Source organism: Hyla sarda, chromosome 1 (genome assembly GCF_029499605.1).
Source record: "Hyla sarda isolate aHylSar1 chromosome 1, aHylSar1.hap1, whole genome shotgun sequence".
Taxonomy (NCBI): Eukaryota; Metazoa; Chordata; class Amphibia; order Anura; family Hylidae; genus Hyla; species Hyla sarda.
In genome coordinates this window covers 558,105,076-558,123,267 of record NC_079189.1, presented here as the reverse complement: position 1 = coordinate 558,123,267, position 18,192 = coordinate 558,105,076, and the positions used below count along the sequence as shown (strand labels likewise).

The 18,192-nt window shown below is 45.0% G+C and overlaps 1 long non-coding RNA gene across 1 annotated transcript in view; it reads right to left on the bottom strand.

Annotated features, from left to right (window-relative positions):
- The window catches only part of LOC130293434 (uncharacterized), a 79,457-nt gene that overhangs the window by 30,940 nt on the left and 30,325 nt on the right, over positions 1-18,192 (bottom strand). The window contains exon 2 of the long non-coding RNA XR_008848214.1: positions 17,342-17,550. This is a non-coding gene — a long non-coding RNA (uncharacterized LOC130293434). The remainder of the gene's footprint in view (positions 1-17,341; positions 17,551-18,192) is intronic.

Sequence of the window (18,192 nt, the reverse complement as noted above, 5' to 3'; positions counted from 1 at the left end):
GAAGCAGCTACGAATTTTGGACTCCTTTTGCTCTCACTAGGACAGAAGAAAAGCATAAGAACCCCTCTAATACAATAAGATGGATGGGTTACTAGAAAAACAATAGAGATGTAGTTAAAGGAGTAGTGCAGCAAAAAATTACTTATCCCCCTATCTAAAGGATCGGGGATAAGTTGTTGATCAAGGGGGATCCAACTGCTGGGACCCCCTGCAATCTCCTGAACGGGCCCCGGCAGTCTGCCAGAAGTGGCCATTAAGACCCCCACAGGAAGCTGTGGCCAACACACCCCCTCCATGTATATCTGGGATGCATGGAGGGTGTGTGTCAGCCAGCGTCCATGTGGGGGGTCACCACGCCCCCTTTCAGCAGACTGCCGGGGCCCCATTAAGGAGATCACAGGGGGGGGCCCAGGACTCAGATCCCCTGCAATCTATAAATTATCTCCTATCCTTTGGATAGGGGATAAGTTGTTTTTCACCACAGATTTCCTTTAAAGCAGTCTTGGATAAGAAACATGGCAGCTAAACTTCAATACTAAACAAATCCGTGAGTAGATGTAATGTTGTTTCTGAAAAGCAGCAGCCATGTTTATCTAACCCGAAAAATACTTGTGCAGAGGGGACATTTTGGTAAATCACACAATGCAATAACTACTCTTAGAAGACATTGGGAGCCACTAGTACTATACGATGCACATTTCTTAGTGGTCTCTTGACCACTACAGCTATTGGAATTTATTATAAAGCTGTTTAAAGGGGACTCCGCTCCTAGATATCTTATCCCCTATCCAAAGGATAGGGGGTAAGATGTCTGATCGCAGGGGTCCGGCCGCTGTGCCCCCGCGATCACCCTGCTGCACCCGACTTTTGTTTAGAGCCATCACGCCTCATCCCATAGACTTGCATCGAGGGAGTATGGCCGTGGCGTCACGAGCCTCCGCCCCCGCATCGCCAATCATCTGGCACGGAGCGAAGTCTACTCCGTCCACCTGATATCTGGGGTGTCGCAGCCAAGATCAGAAATCTTATCCCCTATCCTTTGGATAGAGGATAAGATGTCTAGGGGCAGAGTACCCGTTTAAGGATGGAGTTTGACCAGATAGGTTCTTCCATGTTCTTTGATGTTTTCCAAATGACTGCCACAAAGTATTGTAATTCATTCTGTAGAATGTTTTTGTATAGTAAAGCTTTAAATGTTTTGTCTTTTCACATGAATGGTCCCCCCAATGTACAATTCAACACTGCATGAGAAATAAAGCCTTGCGTGGTGCCCACTGAAATCAATGGATCATCCATGTAATGCATAAACATTATGGGTGTCCAGAGAGAGAGAGAGAGAGTTGTACTTCGTAGTATTGACTAATAGAAGGATTTCCAAACATAGGCAAAGGGGTTGTCTTGTCTGAGCATAGACCCCACAATAATGTCTCCTGGCTTGTGCTGAATTCTAACCTACTTTTCCATGACAAAAGACACATGGTAGAATAGGGATCACTGGGCTTTGGCATGCAAGGAGCATCATTTAGCCCTTCATTCCTTTCTAGTTCGTCATTTATTTAGTATACATTTAGCTATGACAGCACCATTTTGTATCACAGCCATCCTCTTGTTCTAAACTTTCCGATTTCTGTTCCTTTTGTAATGTTTCATTTTGTATTGTATAATTATCTTATTACAGTTTTATAAACCTCATAAAACATCATCCAGTGACAGCTGAAGGCAGTCGGCTGTTACTCTATCGTGGCTTTGGTGTTTTGATGTGGTATTTTACTGCTGTTTTGGGTCATCTGGTGGAAGACCACAAGTGCTCGCTATGTGGCTGGATAATGAATTACAGCTCCCCGTTTTGCTGCACAGGTTGGATCTGAAGACCATCTGTCCAATGACATCATGTATAATGTTCTTCTTGTAATAATTCTATTAATCTGCAGTCTAATTACTATTCACATCAATTGTATGTGACTAATAGGAATGTTTATCCTACTAATAAAGCCACTGGGAAGGCTCACAGGCATTGTCTTGTTTAAGGAATTATGACTTAATAGAGGGGGATCCCCGTATTAAGCCAATCATCCATTAGCTAAGGAGAGCTACTACAAAGGATATCTCTAATAGTGTTGAGCACGAATCTTTGTAATGCAAATTTTTATCACGAATATCGGCACTTTGCGATTTCGCGAATATTTAGAATATCGTGCTATATGTTCGTAATGACGAATATTTGTTTTTTTGTTTTTTTTTCTATGCAAATTTTCGCATATAAAAAAAAGTGAACGAACATAGCGAATATGCAAACTTCGTGAACATAGGATGAATAATCATTAATATATTCGCGAAATATCGCAAATTTGAATATGGCCCCTGCCGCTCACCACTAATCTCTAACTGTGCAGGACTGGGCACATCCACGGGACAGCCTAGTTAAATAAATGGGATCCGTGTAATGCTTCATCTCTCCAATGGTGACACTGCAGGGCAATCATACACTTGCTAATGGGATTTCACAGCATTTACGGCTAATCACTGGTGAGTCTTAGCACTGAGAGATCCCTGCTAACAAATAGAGATTGCCCAATGTGTGCAACCCCTTTAACATACAATATATAAAAATGTGCTAGCAAACAGATGGTATGAGTTTTTCCTGAAAATGTTGTATAAGCTTGTCCGATGTGCCCCATAAGAAAACACCAGTATTATAAATGGCGCACAATATACATAGACATATCAATTAGTATAGAGACTACACGGTAACCCTCACTCATCGCTAGGCTTCAGCCACTCAACTCTTCTTCAACCGCTTCTACATATCCGGTTCCAGACTCGCTGCAGGGAGCTCATAGGCGACTGCTGGCAGTTTCGCGCTGTGTGCGCTTCTTCTGTCAATCGCTTCTACGTATCCGGTTCCAGACTCGCTGCAGGGCGCTCGGAGGCGACTGCTGGCGGTTTCTCGCTGTGTGCGCTTCATCCGGCCAAGGCCAGAAGAAGCGAACACAGCGCGAATCGGCCGGCAGTCACCTCTGAGTGCCCTGCAGCGAGTCTGGAACCGGGTCTGTAGAAGCGGTTGAAGCGGAGTTGAGTGGCTGAAGCCTAGCGGTGAGTGCGGGTTACCGTGTATTCTCTATACTAGATGATATTAGTGACTTGGATTTTTCTGGTCCCCAGCATTTCCAGACCCGCAGAATTAGCACCTCGGTCTCCTGTAGTGATAGAAGTACTGTTGCTCTGTTACCCTGTCTGCTGTATAGCAAAAGTGCCACTATATCTTTTAGAGAGTATTTATACCACAATATTTCTGCAATAAAACTGCATATGTGTTAGCAGTTTGGTGGGATAGATGTTGTCGGCGAATACATATCTACGGACCAGCTATTACATATGTGAAATAATCCAATAAGAATTGCACTTGTACAACAGAGTTCGTGTTCTAAATAAATAACTTTTTCTTCATTCGTACATCTTCATACAAAACCTTTAAAATATATTATATTATATTCACCCAAGTGCTCGTCGCTGATTCGGTTTGGGGCATTAGATCACATTCTTTCGCTCCTGCCGTGCTGATGCTTCCATGCTTGCCGTTCACCTTGCTTTCTTTACGGACAGCGAGTGAAAGCTCACACTCAGGTGAGCGTGGTTGGCGACGTTTCAGGATCTCTCCCTTTCTCAAGCCTAACGTCAGTGAACGTCCACCATTACTTATGGACCGTAGTCTTGAGAGATTTCAAAAAATCACATGTAGAATAATCAAATACAATGGTAGATGATATTACCATACGTTATTACATCGGGACAACATACATCATAAAAATACATTAAAGTTGCAATTTTCATTAATGCTATTCGGGGACATAGCATTCAATTTAGTAATCACGTGAACCACCTTCCTTAATAGTTTCCTCTTTATTTCTTCCCTCCTTGATCCACATACCTCTTCCAACACCATCCATTTGAGATCGCATATTTGGTGGTGGTTTTCTACAAAATGCCTTGCAACACTAGTTTCTCCATATTTAGTGCTCTCTCCACTTCTTTTTCCTGTGCTACCTTCTTTTTCTGATTGCACTTTTATGCTCATTGATACAGATTTTTCCTGATCTGGCTGATTGGCCGATATATACTTTGCTACAAGGGCATTTTATAAGGTATACAACCTGTTTCGTATCACAGGTGAACCATCCATGAATAGGAACTTAGTCCCCTTCATTGGGTGGGACACTGTGTCTCCTTTCACAGTACCATTACAGTTCTGGCACAAACCACATGGAAATGTGCCATTTTGCCGCGCTTTTAAGAAGGTTTGTTTTGACACTCGTTTCTTTCTTACATCTGACCTCACCAGCATGTCACCAATAGATTTACCCCTGCGATATACAAATCTTGGTTTTTGTTTAAACAAGTTCCCATATTTCGGGTCTGCTCTCAACATACCCCAATATTTATTGATCACTTTTTTTTAAATCAATTTGGAATGTCCATCAAACACTGAGAAATACACATTTTCCTCTTTCTTCTTCTCCCTTTTCTCATTTTTCCTACTTAGATGATCCCTTGGTATATCATGCACCACTCTCCCTGCTTCTTACACTAGTATTTTATTATATCCTCTTTGCACAAATCTTTTTTTTTACAAATTTTTCTTTATTTCTTTCATATTCATCTTGTGTGCTGCTAATTCTCTTAGCTCTCACTATCCAAGGTGCATGCCCACTGTTTCTATGGAGAAGATTATTGTGATGTCTCCTTAGAAAAAATGGAGGTCTCCAGTTTATTATTTACCTTAGTGATGTGTACATCCAAATAATGTATCTCTTGCTGACTAATCTCACATGTAAACTCAATAAGTGGGTGACAGTTATTGAGTAATCTTATATATTCCTCGAATTCTGGATGCGTGCCCGACCACAGGACGAACACATCGTCTACAAATCGGAGCCATATATTTACATTTTTTCCCAATGGACTTGCTGAAATGAATTGATTCTCAAATCTATTCATAAAAATATTTGCTGGACTGGGGGCCACTGGGGACCCCATCGAAGTTCCTTGTTGCTGCATATAATAATCCTCTCCAAATCGAAAATAATTTTTATTCGATATCAATTCCAGCAAGTCCATTAGGAACCCGATTTTCCGGTTATCCAGCAGATCATCATTCATCAATTCCTCCTTGATAGCCAACATACCCTCCTCCGTCGGAATGTTAGTATATAGACTTTTGATGTCCATTGTACATAGCCACATTTCCTCCGTAATTTCACAGCCCTGTATACGATCTATAATTAAAAAAGGAAAACAAAGGTGCGCTCCTAGTGCAGAGGACTTTGGTAAGCGAATACCCCTTTAAGGTAAAAATTTCCTGCTTACCAGATCTAGTTGTGCTGCAGGCACAACACCATAGTGTGCATGTAGAATCGCAATGGCATAGGAGGTCAGCTGGCCGCGGCTTCCTTCACAAGTGGCTCAAGGTGGATAAGTGGCAGGCGGATCAGGTCCAAAATATGGGAACTTGTTTAAACAAAAACCAAGATTTGTATATCGCAGGGGTAAATCCATTGGTGACATGCTGGTTTGGTCAGATGTAAGAAAGAAACGGGTGTCAAAACAAACCTTCTTAAAAAGCGCGGCAAAATGGCACATTTACATGTGGTTCGTGCCAGAACTGTAATGGTGCTGTGAAAGGAGACATAGTGTCCCATCCAATGAAGGGGACTAAGGGGGAGATTTATCAAGACCTGTATAGAGAAAAAGTTGTTGAGTTGCCCATAGCAACCAATCATATTGCTTCTTTCATTTCTAACAAGGCCTCTGAAAGATAAAAGAAGCGATCTGATTGGTTGCTATGGTCAACTGGGCAATTTTCCTCTGCACAGGTTTTGATAAATCTCCCCCTAATTTCCTATTCATGGATGGTTCACCTGTGAAATGAAACAGGTTGTATACCTGATAAAATGCCCTTAGGGCAAAGTATATATCAGCCAAACAGCCAGATCAGTAAAAATCTGTATCAATGAGCATAAAAGTGCACTCAGAAATATGGCTAAGAAGGTAGCACAGGAAAAAGAAGTGGAGAGCACTAAGTATCGAGAAACTTGTGTTGCAAGGCATTTTGTAGAAAACCACCACCAAATAAGAGGTATGTGGATCAAGGAGGGAAGAAATAAAGAGGAAACTATTAAGGAAGGAGGTTAACGTGATTACTAAATTGAATGCTATGTCCCCGAATGGCATTAAGGAAAATTGCAACTTTAATGTATTTTCATGATGTATGTTTTTCCATGTAATAACTTATGGTAATGCCATCTACCATTGTATTTGATTATTCTACATATGATTTTAATTCATAGATATGAAATCTCGCGAGACTACGGTCCATAAGTAATGGTGGACGTTCACTCATGTTAGGCTTGAGAAAGGGAGAGATCCTGAAATGTCGCCAACCACGCTCACCTGAGTGTGAGCTTTCACTCGCTGCCCGTAAAGAAAGCAAGGTGAACGGCAAGCATGGAAGCATCAGCACGGCAGGAGCGAAAGAATGTGATCTAATGCCCCAAACCTAATCAGCGACGAGCACTTGGGTGAATATAATGTGTTCTTGTATACTGCTCCCGTATTTTAAAGGTTTTGTATGAAGACGAACGAATGAAGAAAAAGTTATTTATTTAGAACATGAACTCTGTTGTACGAGTGCAATTCTTATTGGATTATGTTACACTGAGGATCTGTGGAGGCTCATGTGCACTACGTCACACCCAGGTGCACACTTCACCCCTTACCCACCACTGCAGTCATTACATAGGTCAAAGGCTGTAATGCAAGTACCCAGTGCTCTAAGGTGAAGATTCTATGGCGCCTAAGAATTACGTATGTGCCCCGTCCCTGGATAACTCCAATTTTGCATTTGCATATCACAATTTCCGTGGCGCCACACTTGTCTCGCTTACTGTTATCGTCATTTTGCTGAGTTTGATGTAGACATATACAATGATACTAGGGAAGGAAAAATGTCACGTTACACTGATGGCCTTTCATGGAAGGAAGAGGATACAAGGCCAACAGCGGATTTTTTCAATTAGTCCAGGACATATCTTGCATACTACCAGAGGGGCACGGAAATGGCTGCTGTGCAAGGATTACATTGATACACAGTATTATGTCAAAATGCTATGACAGCCCTGGGGCAATGTTGGCAATGGGGAAAGGACGATGAATACAATGCTGTGACCTGGCAGAAAATTTTAATAAAAAATGAATTGACGTTAGTGCGAGAATACTCTGTATAGAACTCCATACTGACCTAGCCAAGTCACTCTCACCTAGCCAAGTCATTCTTAATTCTTGCAACAATTATGAATAAGTTGTGGGATATATTGCACATGTACTACTGAGCTTTTTGTATTTAAGATCTTATTACTTACCCTTGTGGCTGAGTTTAATTAAGTAGTTTAGTTAAGTAGGGCAAATAATTTCTGGTTAACCAGTCGACTCATTGACTTTTATGGGGGAGTGTTGTGGGCATGCTCTGTGACACGTGCTGAGGTCACTCTACAGGGGGGGGGGGGGGGGGGAGGTAGACGAGTTTTTCATCACCTGTAGGCAATGGTGTGATCCTGTGTTATCTGCCTCCGGCATTACCCTAATTTTATGCAGGGACTCTAGGGTTTACATTCATTTTAGGGTAAATACATTCTAGACTGGTTTTCTGCAGGGAAATCTGCACAACAAATTTTGCTTTTGGATTTGCTTTGGAAATGCTGCAGCTTTGCTGAGTATTTAGTCTAGAATTTACCTTAAATCCACATCAAATACACTCTGAAACCTGAACCATGTTCAGGTCTGGGGAACAGCCGGGCCAGTCCATAGCATCAATGCCTTCCTCTTGCAGGAACTGCTGACACACTCCAGCCACATGAGGTCTAGCATTGTCTTTTAGGAGGAACCCAGGGCCAACCGCACCAGCATATGGTCTCACAAGGAGTCTGAGGATCTCATCTCGGTACCTAATGGCAGTCAGGCTACCTCTGGCAAGCACATAGAGGGCTGTGCAGCCCCCCAAAGAAATGCCACCCCACACCATTATTGATCCACCGCCAAACCAGTCATGCTGGAGGATGTTGCAGGCAGCAGAATGTTCTCCACGGCATCTCCAGACTCTGTCACGTCTGTCACATGTGCTCAGTGTGAACCTGCTTTCATCTGTGAAGAGCACAGGGCTCCAGTGGGGAATTTGCCAATCTTGGTGTTCTCTGGCAAGTTCCAAACTTCCTGCATGGTGTTGGGCTGTAAGCCCAACCCCCACCTGTGGACATCAAGCCCTCATACCACTCTTATGGAGTCTGTTTCTGACTGTTTGAGTGGACACATGCACATTTGTGGCCTGCTGGAGGGCTCTGGCAGTGCTCCTCCTTGCACAAAGGTGGAGGTAGCGGTCCTGCTGCTGGGTTGTTGCCATCCTACGGCTTCCTCCATTTCTCCTGGCGTACTGGCCTGTCTCCTGGTAGCGCCTCCATGCTCTGGACATTACGTTGACAGACACAGCAAACCTTCTTGCCACAGCTCGCATTGATGTGCCATCCTGGATGAGCTGAACTACCTAAGCCACTTGTGTGGGCTGTAGATTCCGTCCCATGCTACATCTAAAGTGAAAGCACTGCCAGCATTAAAAAGTGACCAAAACATCAGTCAGGAAGCATAGGAACTGAGAAGTGGTCTGTGGTCACCCCCTGCAGAACCACTCCTTTATTGGTGGTGTCTTGCTAATTGCCTATAATTTCCACCTGTTGTCTGTTCCATTTGCACAACAGCATGTGAAATTGATTGTCAATCAGTGTTGCTTCCTGAGTGGACAGTGTAATTTCACAGAAGTGTCATTGACTTGGAGTTACATTGTGTTGTTTAAGTGTTCCCTTTATTTTTTTGAGCATTGTAAATGTTATGTTACTAACCCTAGTAGATTCCTGTTACTTGTTGTGAAAGAGTTTTACGTCACCCCATTGTCGGCCTGGGTGAAAAGGGTAGAAAAGGTTACAAGTTATGAACCACTTATTTATAAAGAAAGGAACAATACTGAGGTCAGAAGGAGACTCTGAAATTGTTGGAAAAGGGTTAATTTTCTAAATTAATTTTTTTCTGCTCTGCTCGTTCTTTGTTGGTGGAGGGCGGGGGGGGGATATTACACATGATGAATCTGAGGTTAATATTTTATTTTGGATTTTATTGCCTATTGTCTTTTGTCTTAGAAAAAAAAAAAGAGTTTCACATTAAAGTTTCTTGATTTACAACAAGGCACTTATTATTGATCGAATCATAGGACACGTGAAATCATCTGTCAAGTAGTGTTAGCTGGGCCCCAGCCCCCTGGACATCTTAATACATTGGGAATACGTTTTTTTTTACAATTATATGTATAGTCTTCACCTCACCCACCCTGGTCCCTACTCTCCTGTAATATTTCACAATCCCTTTTACACTTACGCAGACCAGTGATTGGATTACAGGGGTTAAGACGATTTAGGGAAGTCCCTGTAGTTTCATAGTAAGAGGTAACACCCCTGCACCGGTTATGATTGATATTTTTTGGGTTCATTTACTTGATATGACATCAGATATTGACCAATTTATTTACTCATAAACTTGATTGGAAGCAAATGTGCTGGATATCTCACAATAGCTGTCAGGGTTCCAGCCTGCATAGGCGTATAATTTAGGGAATGTTGTCAACACGCTCAACCCACCCATGGTGCTACTTTTTATGCTCCAGTTTGTCTTGTGTGAGTTACTGTACACCCAAAACATGACAGATTATTGACGGCCTTAATGGGCAATTGAATCCTTCTTGGTGAGGAAATAGAGACTTTATTCAGTACCTGCTTCTATTACCAGATAGAAGAAAGATGATAACCAGCACTCACCAATGATGCACAGTGGGGATTTGTTATGCCATAGCGTGGTACAAGGACGCATTTCGGTGTGGGAGCCTTCCTCAGCTGTCTGCCTATCGGCAGACAGCTGAGGAAGGCTCCCATGCCGAAACGCGTCCTTGTACTACACTATGGCATAATAAATCCCCACTGTGCATCACTGGTGAGTGCTGGTTATCATCTTTCTTCTACCTGTGGCTTTACCCTACCTCGTGCACCACCGCAGATTCCACTGAAGTGCCGACATATCCCTATATTGAATCTATTACCAAATAGACATGGGATGATAAAGAGCTACTCCTTCCAGGACACAATTAATGGAGCAATGTGCCCCATCTGCACATGCAATATCCGGCCCCATTCATAGGGGGACATGTATCAAAGATTTTACCCCTGTTTTGTGTGTATTTTTTGGTGCAAAATTTTGCGCAAGCCCTTTTTTTGGCGCATTTTTTTGCGCACGTTTGGGTAGAGCATGTCCTCCAGGTGTGACCGAAACGGTGTACCTTGGAGTGACATCTATAGTACGCATGGATTTATTATCTGCGTACTTTTCCTTTATACCAAAAATGTTGCCGCAAGAGCTGTTTTTTTTGCGCAAATATAAGCCATCTTGGACTTAACTTAGCAAGATGCTCTAAATCGTGGATTGAGGAGATCACTATATTTACCCCCAATTTATGAAACTCATTGCGCTTGATTGATAAATTTAGCGCTTCTGTGCATGATTTGGAATTCGGGAAAAGGGGTAAACTGCTTCTACCATACACAAATAATGATACATGTCCTCCATTGAGTATATGCTCCGTTGAACATTTGATTGGCCGGTGTGCCGAATGGGGGCACCACGTTAATGGCTTATATTAACCCCTTAAGGACGCAGGACGTAAATGTACGTCCTGGTGCGGTGGTACTTAACGCACCAGGACGTACATTTACGTCCCAAGCATAACCGCGGGCATCGGAGCGATGCCCGTGTCATGCGGCAGTTCGCGATTTAAATGAACGATCGGATCGCCCGCTGCTGCGGGGATCCGATCATTCATAACGCCGCACGGAGGTCCCCTCTCCTTCCTCCGTGTGGCTCCCGGCATCTCCTGCTCTGGTCTGTGATCGAGCAGACCAGAGCAGGAGATGACCGATAATACTGATCTGTTCTATGTCCTATACATAGAACAGATCAGTATTAGCAATCATGGTATTGCTATGAATAGTCCCCTATGGGGACTATTCAAGTGTAAAAAAAATGTAAAAAAATGTAAAAGTAAAAAAAAAGTGAAAAATCCCCTCTCTCAATAAAAAAGTAAAACGTCCGTTTTTTCCTATTTTACCCCCAAAAAGCGTAAAATTTTTTTTTATAGACATATTTGGTATCGCGCGTGTGTAAAGTTCCGAACTATTAAAATAAAATGTTAATGATCCCGTACGGTTAACGGCGTGAACGAACAAAAATAAAAAAGTCCAAAATTCCTACTTTTTTAATACATTTTATTAACAAAAAAAATTATAAAAAAATGTATTAAAAGTTTTTTATATGCAAATGTGGTATCAAAAAAAAGTACAGATCATGGCGCAAAAAATGAGCCCCCATACCGACGCTTATACGGAAAAATAAAAAAGTTATAGGTCATCAAAATAAAGGGATTATAAACGTACTGTCACGATGCCGGCTGGCAGGAGGTGGATCCTCTGTGCCAGAGAGGGATAGCGAGGACCGTGCTAGTGGACCGGTTCTAAGACACTACTGGTTTTCACCAGAGCCCGCCGCAAAGCGGGATGGTCTTGCTGCGGCGGTAGTGACCAGGTCGTATCCACTAGCAACGGCTCACCTCTCTGGCTGCTGAAGATAGGCGAGGTACAAGGGAGTAGGCAGAAGCAAAGTCGGACGTAGCAGAAGGTCGGGGGCAGGCGGCAAGGTTCGTAGTCAGGGGAGATAGCAGAAGTTCTGGTACACAGGCTTTAAACACACAAAACGCTTTCACTAGGCACAAGGGCAACAAGATCCGGCAAGGAAGTGCATGGGAGGAGGATAGATATAGTCAGGGACCAGGTGGAAGCCAATTAAGCTAATTGGGCCAGGCACCAATCATTGGTGCACTGGCCCTTTAAGTCTCAGGGAGCTGGCGCGCGCGCGCCCTAGAGAGCGGAGCCGCGCGCGCCAGCACATGACAGCAGGGGACGGGAACGGGTAAGTGACCTGGGATGCGATTCGCGAGCGGGCGCGTCCCGCTGTGCGAATCGCATCCCCAACGGCCATGACAGAGCAGCGCTCCCGGTCAGCGGGACTGACCGGGGAGCTGCAGGGAGAAAGACGCCGTGAGCGCTCCGGGGAGGAGCGGGGACCCGGAGCGCTAGGCGTAACAGTACCCCCCCCCCTTAGGTCTCCCCTTCTCTTTATCCGGTAACTGCCTCCCCTGGGATGAGGACACCGGGAAAGGATGGAGGGATTCCTCAACGGCAGGCAGAACAGCAGGAGTAGGAATGGGGAGAGAGGGCAGGGGGCGAGACCTGGCACGGGGCAGTGTGACACCAGGACGAGGGCCATGCGGGGACACAGGGGCTTGCCTGATGGGACTGGGAGGGGGGGAGAGGCATTTCCTGTGGCAGGCAGAGTCCTTAATGACCTTAGGGGGACCGGATACAGGAGGAACCACAGGGTCACGGCAGGGAGTACTGGGAACCGGTTGAAGGCAGTCCTTGGAACAAGAGGGGCCCCAACTCTTGATCTCCCCAGTGGACCAATCCAGGGTTGGGGAATGGTGTTGAAGCCAGGGTAGTCCAAGGAGAACTTCAGAAGTGCAATTAGGAAGGACCAAAAATACAATTTCCTCGTGATGAGGTCCGATGCACATTAGGAGGGGCTCCGTGCGGAAACGCACGGTGCAATCCAACCTGGCTCCGTTGACCGCGGAAACGTGGAGTGGCTTGACAAGACGGGTCACCGGAATGCGGAATTTATTCACTAAGGACTCCCGAATAAAATTCCCAGAAGCTCCAGAGTCCAGGCAGGCCACGGCTGAGAGGGAAGAGCTGGCTGAAGTAGAAATCCGAACAGGCACCGTGAGACGTGGAGAAGCCGACTTAGCATCAAGAGACGCCACACCCACGAGAGCTGGGTGCGAGCGTGCGTTTCCCAGACGTGGAGGACGGATTGGGCAATCCACCAAAAAATGTTCAGTACTGGCACAGTACAGACAAAGATTCTCTTCCTTACGGCGATTCCTCTCTTCCAGGGTCAGGCGAGACCGATCCACTTGCATGGCCTCCTCGGCGGGAGGCCTAGGCGCAGATTGCAGTGGAGACTGTGGGAGAGGTGTCCAGAGATCTAAGTCTTTTTCCTGGCGGAGCTCTTGATGCCTCTCAGAAAAACGCATGTCAATGCGAGTGGCTAGATGAATGAGTTCATGCAGGTTAGCAGGAGTCTCTCGTGCGGCCAGAACATCTTTAATGTTGCTGGATAGGCCTTTTTTAAAGGTCGCGCAGAGAGCCTCATTATTCCAGGATAGTTCAGAGGCAAGAGTACGGAATTGTATGGCGTACTCGCCAACGGAGGAATTACCCTGGACCAGGTTCAGCAGGGCAGTCTCAGCAGAAGAGGCTCGGGCAGGTTCCTCAAAGACACTTCGAATTTCCGAGAAGAAGGAGTGTACAGAGGCAGTGACGGGGTCATTGCGGTCCCAGAGCGGTGTGGCCCATGACAGAGCTTTTCCAGACAGAAGGCTGACTACGAAAGCCACCTTAGACCTTTCAGTAGGAAACTGGTCCGACATCATCTCCATGTGCAGGGAACATTGCGAAAGAAAGCCACGGCAAAACTTAGAGTCCCCATTAAATTTGTCCGGCAAGGACAGGCGGAGGCTAGGAGTGGCCACTCGCTGCGGAAGGGGTGCAGGAGCTGGCGGAGGAGATGGTTGTTGCTGCTGTAGCTGTGACTGTACTTGCTGTAGTTGTGACTGGAGTTGCTGTGTCATGGTGGTCAAGTACGACAGCTGGTGATCTTGTTGGGCGATCTGACGAGCTTGCTGGGCGACCAGCGTAGGGAGGTCAGCGACAACTGGCAGAGGAACTTCAGCGGGATCCATGGCCGGATCTACTGTCACGATGCCGGCTGGCAGGAGGTGGATCCTCTGTGCCAGAGAGGGATAGCGAGGACCGTGCTAGTGGACCGGTTCTAAGACACTACTGGTTTTCACCAGAGCCCGCCGCAAAGCGGGATGGTCTTGCTGCGGCGGTAGTGACCAGGTCGTATCCACTAGCAACGGCTCACCTCTCTGGCTGCTGAAGATAGGCGAGGTACAAGGGAGTAGGCAGAAGCAAAGTCGGACGTAGCAGAAGGTCGGGGGCAGGCGGCAAGGTTCGTAGTCAGGGGAGATAGCAGAAGTTCTGGTACACAGGCTTTAAACACACAAAACGCTTTCACTAGGCACAAGGGCAACAAGATCCGGCAAGGAAGTGCATGGGAGGAGGATAGATATAGTCAGGGACCAGGTGGAAGCCAATTAAGCTAATTGGGCCAGGCACCAATCATTGGTGCACTGGCCCTTTAAGTCTCAGGGAGCTGGCGCGCGCGCGCCCTAGAGAGCGGAGCCGCGCGCGCCAGCACATGACAGCAGGGGACGGGAACGGGTAAGTGACCTGGGATGCGATTCGCGAGCGGGCGCGTCCCGCTGTGCGAATCGCATCCCCAACGGCCATGACAGAGCAGCGCTCCCGGTCAGCGGGACTGACCGGGGAGCTGCAGGGAGAAAGACGCCGTGAGCGCTCCGGGGAGGAGCGGGGACCCGGAGCGCTAGGCGTAACACGTACTAATTTGGTTAAAAAGTTTGTGATTTTTTTTTAAGCGCAACAATAATATAAAAGTATATAATAATGGGTATCATTTTAATCGTATTGACCCTCAGAATAAAGAACACATGTCATTTTTACCATAAATTGTACGGCGTGAAAACGAAACCTTCCAAATTTAGCAAAATTGCGTTTTTCGTTTTAATTTCCCCACAAAAATAGTGTTTTTTGGTTGTGCCATACATTTTATGATATAATGAGTGATGTCATTACAAAGGACAACTGGTCGCGCAAAAAACAAGCCCTCATACTAGTCTGTGGATGAAAATATAAAAGAGTTATGATTTTTAGAAGGCGAGGAGGAAAAAATGAAAACGTAAAAATTAAATTGTCTGAGTCCTTAAGGCCAAAATGGGCTGAGTCCTTAAGGGGTTAAAGGGGTACTCCCCTGGAAAACCTTTTTTTTTTTTTTTTTAAATCAACTGGTGCCAGAAAGTTAAACAGATTTGTAAATCACTTCTATTAAAAAAAATCTTAATCCTTCCAGTACTTTTTAGGGGCTGTATACTAAAAAGAAATCCAAAAAAGAAATGCATTTCCTCTGATGTCATGACCACAGTGCTCTCTGCTGACCTCTGCTGTCCATTTTAGGAACTGTCTAGAGCAGCATATATTTGCTATGGGGATTTTCTCCTGCTCTGGACAGTTCCTAAAATGTACAGCAGAGATCAGCAGAGAGCACTGTGGTCATGACATCAGAGGAAATGCATTTCTTTTTTGGATTTCTCTTTAGTATACAGCCCCTAAAAAGTACTGGAAGGATTAAGATTTTTTTTAATAGAAGTGATTTACAAATCTGTTTAACTTTCTGGCACCAGTTGATTAAAAAAAAAAAAGGTTTTCCACAGGAGTACCCCTTTAAGGATACTGCATTTATGTGAAATTCCCAGAAAAACCCTTTAAGTGCCTATGGATCCATAATACTGACACATAGGGACTCGGTAAGATTTATCAAAACCTGTGCAGAGGAAAAGTTGCTGAGTTGCCCATAGCAACCAATCAGATCACTTCTTTCATTTTGCAGAGGTCTTTTTAAAATGAAAGAAGAAATCTGATTGGTTACTATGGACAACTGGGCTACTTTTCCTCTACACAGGTTGTGATAAATCTCCCCCTCTGTGTGCTGCCCCATCGGATTCTGTGCATGAGGTCTTTAGCTGCCTATAGATATTAAAGGGGTATTCCGGCTCTATGATTGCAGGCGTCCAGCCGCTTTGGGCCCCCGCGATCTCGGTGCAGCCCCTGGCATTCTGTGAATGGAGGGGGCATGGACGTGACGTTGCATCCCCGTCTCGGAGACAACGTCCGGCACAGAATGCTGAGGGCTGCACTGAGATAGCGGGGGTCCCCAGTGGCAGGATCCCTGTGATCATACGTCTTATCTCCTATCCTTTAAGATAAGATGTATAAAGCCAGAATAACACTTTAAAGGGGTACTCCACTGGAAAACATTATTATAATTTTTTTTAAATCAACTGGTGCCAAAAAGTTAAACAGATTTGTAAATTACTTCTATTAAAAAATCTTACTCCTTCCAGTACTTATCAGCTCCTCTATGCTCCACAGGAAGTTTTTTTCTTTTTAATTTCCTTTCTGTCTGACCACAGTGCTCTCTGCTGACACCTCTGTCCATGTCAGGAACTGTCCAGAACAGGAGAGGTTTGCTATGGGGATTTCCTCCTACTCTGGACAGTTCCTGACATGGACAGATGTGTCAGCAGAGAGCACTGTGGTCAGACAGAAAGGAAATTCAAAAAGAACTTCCTGCGGCGCATAGAGCAGCTGATAAGTACTGGAAGGAATAAGATTTTTTAATAGAAGCAAGTTACAAATCTGTTTAACTTTCTAGCACCAGTTGATTAAAAATTTTTTTTCCCAGCAGAGTACCCCTTTAAATGACCGTTATCTTACCATGTGACATTCTAATTTGTTTGGAAGTGTCCTCCCTAGCCACAGATGTCAGTGAAAGAAGAATCAGGCATGCCCGATCCTATGGAGACAAGCTGCCGCCAGAGGTGTCTGGCAGTGGCATATTCCCCTCTGCCCACTGAGAACACATGCACGGCTGAGCATGAATATGTATGGGGAGGTCTGGAGGAATAGCTGGCAGCTGGATTGGTTTTGGGGTGACAGTGTGCACCTATAGTTCCATGGATCCTCATCTGACCTTTGCAGAAGTAGAATGTAAACAGTGAGCCTATCTCTTTAAGGAAGGAGATGGTTAGGGTCAAGTCTTCTGCGCTGGACCAGCATCAGACAGGTGTGCTTCCTGCAAGAGCCATTCCTGGAGAAAGCCAGAAACATATTTTGCTCGGATACATAACTGTTCACAGACAAGATGCAAAAAAATCTTCAAAATGCCTCTCATATCAGAAGGATTAAGCGTTATTTGTTTATAATCCCGTGAGGCTTTGAAGTTATCAGTTACAGATTTACTTTGTAACCCTCAGCATTACCCGGCTTTATTGAATATCTGGCAAACATTTGAAAGAGTCTTTGCCATTCTCGTACTCTTATAGTGTCAATGTGTTTTCCACTATTAGGCTCACATTACCACCCGTTGAAAGAGACACTCTCACCTTTACTTCCTTTTTGCCGTTTTGTTCGGAGACAGTTGGGTTGTTGAACGGGTATAAAGGCACAAGTACAAAGAGTGAACGGGAACCCTTGTTGTCCGACCACTTGAGAGGACTTCTATTCAACTTGGATTGGATGGAACGGAAGCTAGAAGTCATCTGTCTATCCTCTTTGTTGATGGGTCATTCACATGCAGTCAATATTTAATGGCCTGAAAGGAAAAAAATAAATAAAGGAAATACAGATTGTGTGTACAATCACTCTGTACAAACTAACAAAATAAGACGTAAGGAATCAGAAGAAAAGACTCGACAACTCACCATTCTGCAGGAACTTCTTTATTCCATTAGGAAATCACAGATGCACATCATGCAGGGGAGGGCAGGGTACGAGGCAGGGGGTGCGGGTAGGACAGCGCAGTTTCATGCCGATCTGGCACTTCCTCAAGCTACATGCACACCTTGAGGAGGTGCCAGACCAGCACGAAACTGCGCTGTCCTACCCGCACCCCCTGCCTCGTACCCTGCCCTCCCCTGCATGATGTGCATCTATGATTTCCCAATGGAATAAAGATGTTCCTGCAGAATGGTGAGTTGCTGAGTCTTTTCTTCTGATTCCCTACACTGAATGATATTGCTGCACTCGCTGCACCACCTGAATCTGCACATGAACTGTCCGGTCCACTTCTAAGTCGCTGTCCACACTGTGGTTTGATTGCTGGGGTAGTGCCAGACACCCACTATGCTTCTTTGAATTATTAACAAAATAAGATATGTGCTGCCAAAGGCTTCACCATTGGACACCTTCTAGATTAAAGGGGTACTCCGCCCCCAGACATGTTATCCTCTATCCA